The sequence below is a fragment of the Austrofundulus limnaeus genome, unplaced genomic scaffold (genome assembly GCF_001266775.1).
Source record: "Austrofundulus limnaeus strain Quisiro unplaced genomic scaffold, Austrofundulus_limnaeus-1.0 Scaffold513, whole genome shotgun sequence".
NCBI lineage: Eukaryota > Metazoa > Chordata > Actinopteri > Cyprinodontiformes > Rivulidae > Austrofundulus > Austrofundulus limnaeus.
This window is the reverse complement of record NW_013952915.1, coordinates 237,136-241,083: the sequence shown is the minus strand read 5'-3', so window position 1 is coordinate 241,083 and position 3,948 is coordinate 237,136. Positions and strand designations below refer to the sequence as shown.

The 3,948-nt window shown below is 48.1% G+C and overlaps 1 protein-coding gene and 1 long non-coding RNA gene across 6 annotated transcripts in view; one reads left to right on the top strand and one right to left on the bottom strand.

The window, feature by feature from the left end:
- sema6d (semaphorin 6D) overlaps positions 1-3,788 on the bottom strand; it is a gene marked incomplete in the record, with an annotated part of 32,775 nt that extends 28,987 nt beyond the window's left edge. For 3 of the 4 annotated variants that reach the window (XM_014025979.1, XM_014025982.1, XM_014025983.1), the window contains 1 exon segment: positions 3,617-3,787. 4 annotated transcript variants of the gene reach the window in all.
- On the top strand, positions 27-3,041 carry LOC106530380 (uncharacterized). 2 transcript variants are annotated; one of them, XR_001311780.1, is made up of 4 exons: positions 27-1,394; positions 1,431-2,012; positions 2,043-2,225; positions 2,260-3,041. It is a non-coding gene; the product is annotated as an uncharacterized LOC106530380 (long non-coding RNA). The 2 variants fall into 2 exon arrangements; XR_001311779.1 differs by having other exon boundaries at positions 2,043-3,041.
- Positions 3,789-3,948: the final 160 nt, after the last annotated feature.

The following is a 3,948-nucleotide window of genomic DNA, read 5'->3' as shown; positions in this document are numbered from 1 at the left end:
GTATTGAGTGGTTCTGTACAGATAAATGCATCGTTGCAGCCCTACTGTAAACCAGCTCGGTTCTGGTAGGAACTGGACTTGGAGGCAGGTGATGTCCTGTGGTGACCTCTGACAAAGAAATGGCCAAAACACAGAGGAGAGAAAAAACTGGTCCAAATCTTCCAGTCTTTATTTCTAAGATGAACTCCAGCAGATTAAATCCTAACCGTGGGGCTGCTGCAGTGGTGGCCAACAAAATAATGTACACAGACCAGAATAGTTCTGCGAGCTGTGCACATCGAAGCAGAAACAATTTTAAACAACTGGCTGCAAGAACTGCTTTTTCTTTGGTCACAAACAGAACTCAACACGACTGCTACAGAAACATTTCCTCCTAATTTTGAGTTGTGAGAACTCAGAACCTTTACTGCCTGAGAGCCGTGAACGTATTTCCTGAAGATATTCATGAAAATCAACAAACCCTGCCAGCAGACCTTTGTCCAACAGCAAAGTGTCAAATTTAAAACTGTYGTTCTAAAAACAGAAAGATCTCTAAAGAAAACCTGCCTCAGACTCAGTCCTGCTCCAGGTTCAGATCAAATACTTTGTTCTGTTCTGGACCTTCAAGCTTTAAACTACAGGAGAGGCTTTGTTTACATCAATCCCCCTGTATTCTTGGACATGCACATTATTATTATTTCTCCACATCGTCCCTAGCTTGGCACATTTGTGATTCAGTCTACTGGAGTAATAATAAATAATCTTGTGGTTTTAGAGCTGGACATTCAGAGCTTCACCTCTGATATTATCTATCAGATTCTCCTGCAGGAATCATAATTTTCAACCTGTTTTCCTCTGAAATGACGGAACCGTAGCTGAGAAGGATCAGAAACAACTCTGTCCAGGTTGTGAGTTAGATTTAAACATGTCATTAATTCAAGTGACAACCTTCTGAGACCCACAGAAGAAGCCCTGCAGAGGTTGGGGGCACTTTGGGGACCCGGTCGGCAGCGACAGACCCTCAGACCACCTTCAGCTCTGCTTCCCTGCTTTTCCTCGACACCTTCGCAAACAGAGGAGTGAAAGAAGAGAAAAGCTGTTCTCAGCAGCAGCTCTGCTATATAAAAACTCAAAGCCTTCAGTTGCAGGTGTGACCAAGAAACAAAAGGCCTTTGGGAAACTCCAAACAATGGAGCCCCACCCCCGACCACTTTGGATGTTTTCGGGGTCCTAAAGGCGATAAAAACAGCCAAATGTTTGGAGCTTCTTCCTCCATCTGAAGAATCTGTGGGCAGCAGTTCAACGACACCACCGATGGAGGTCCGCTTTAACAGGACTGTTCAGGAGGTTAACGGTGGTCTATAACGGGACTGTTCAGGAGGTTAACGGTGGTCTATAACAGGACTGTTCAGGAGGTTAACGGTGGTCTTTAACGGGTNTCTGTTCAGGAGGTTAACGGTGGTCTATAACGGGTCTGTTCAGGAGGTTAACGGTGGTCTATAACGGGTCTGTTCAGGAGGTTAACGGTGGTCTATAACAGGACTGTTCAGGAGGTTAACGGTGGTCTTTAACTAGATTGTTCAGGTGGTTCACAGTGGTCTTTAACGGGACTGTTTAGTTGGTTAACGGTGGTCTTTAACGGGACTGTTCAGGAGGTTAATGGTGGTCTTTAAGGGGACTGACTGTTCAGGAGGTTAACGGTGGTCTTTAACTAGACTGTTCAGTTGGTTAACGGTGGTCTTTAACTAGACTGTTCAGGTGGTTAAAGGTGGTCTTTAACGGGTCTGTTCAGGAGGTTAATGGTGGTCTTTAAGGGGACTGTTCAGGTGGTTAATGGTGGTCTTTAACTAGACTGTTCAGATGGTTAATGGTGGTCTTTAACTAGATTGTTCAGGTGGTTAACGGTGGTCTTTAACTAGACTGTTCAGGTGGTTCACAGTGGTCTTTAACTAGACTGTTTAGTTGGTTAACGGTGGTCTTTAACGGGTCTGTTCAGGAGGTTAACGGTGGTCTTTAATGGGTCTGTTCAGGAGGTTAACGGTGGTCTNGGGTCTGTTCAGGAGGTTAACGGTGGTCTTTAAGGGGACTGTTCAGGAGGTTAACGGTGGTCTTTAATGGGTCTGTTCAGGAGGTTAACGGTGGTCTTTAAGGGGACTGTTCAGGTGGTTAACAGTGGTCTTTAACTAGACTGTTAAGGAGATTGACGGCGGTCTTTAACGGGACTGTTCAACTAGACTGTTCAGGAGGTTAGTGGTGGTCTTTCAGGGGACTGTTCAGGAGGTTAGTGGTGGTCTTTCAGGGGACTGTTCAGGAGGTTAGTGGTGGTCTTTCAGGGGACTGTTCAGGAGGTCTTTCTCTCTAACTTCTGACCCTTCAGCAGCTGAAGCGCACTGAGACCCTCGGCCAGCTGTGGTCCAACAGAACGAGGAGCTCCGGTCAGAGTTCTTGTTCCAGTCTGTAATTACAGCTGGAGCTCAGAGTTCAACACATCTGGATTCATTTCTGTCAACAGAGTTGTTGCTCTCTGGATTAAATCAACAAAAATCATCCAATCAAAGCTCCTCAGGTCTGTTTAAAGAAAACAAGAAGTCTTTGAATCATTAATGGCTCCAGGTTTTCTGTTCTACTTGTTTTTSTTTTCATTTAAATTCTCCACGTCCGCTCCTTCCTGCGCGTCATGCTTGAAGCCCGGCTCTAACGCTGGCTTTGTGCGGAGCGGAGCACGAAGCCATTCGAGTTCTGTCCGTGGAAAATCGTTTTGTCCCCCTTCAGTCCACATGCAGGACTCTAACAAAAGACAACAAAGAYGGCAGGGACAGCAGTTCAAAGCTTCTCCTGGAAACACTGCTGCTTTAATGTGGAGCGAGGATTTCAAACTGTCCCTCCTGAGCTGTCAGCTTTCCTTCAGGAGTTCAGCTGTTCCCTGAGAGGAACCAGCAGCTGGAGAACAAACCGCTTCCACTGAAGCACATCTAGTTTCAAATCTGATGTAAAGAAAATGAGCCATGAAGGTCTGGTGAGGACCAGCCTGGAGGACCAGCCTGGAGGACCAGCCTGGAGGACCAGCCTGGAGGACCAGCCTGGAGGACCAGCCTGGAGGACCAGCCTGGAGGACCAGCCCCAGTCAGTCCGACCATCAGCCCTGATAATCCCGCAGATTGGAGCAGAAATATTCCGGAGATTTGAAGCGTTCCTCTTTTCTCCAGATGTTGCAGACAGACCTGCAGCTCCGGTCCGGTCCGAGGAGTGATCTTCAAAGCCCCCCCAACCCTAAAGCCAGCAGCCCYCTCAGCCGCAGAACTTTGAGGACAGGACCTGGACCAACAGGCGGAACCTCCAGCTGCTCCGGAACATTAATCTGACAACTTTACACAATAATCTGATTTATTCCCGACAGCAGCTCAAACACGCTGAGTTTCTGCTCCTGAAGAAACGAGCTTCAGATCCGAAGTAAAAGAATAATCTAATCTAATCTGTAGAAATAATGAGACCCTGATAACCCGGATCGGCTCGGCTCGGTTCGGCTGGGTTCAGATCTGATCTGCAGCAGCAGGAGGAGGTGATCCAGCACTTCTCTGCTCCCACTTTCAGAGTAAAAAGCAGCTCGGCTCGGATCCACGCGGCTGCACGCACTCACCTCATCGGAACCAGCTCCTTCATTAAAATCCAGATTAATCCAACAGAAACCTGCTCCTCGTGCGTCGGAGAACCAACTTCTGCTGGCTGCAGGAAAACAAACTAAAGGCACGGTGGAGGCTGTAATTCGAGCCGTGCCAAGTCAATCCATCCCGTGCTGGAGCTCAGCCAGCCAATCAGAGGCTCTGCCCCCCCCCCCCCATCATCCATCTCTCCTCGGTTGGTTCAGGGCTCTGCCTCCGCTCCTTCCTCCCTTTCTTTCCTAAAGCTGGAGAGAAAGAAAAACAGCCCCTCCCCCTGCTCCCCTCAGCTGTGTGTGTGTGTGTGTGTGTG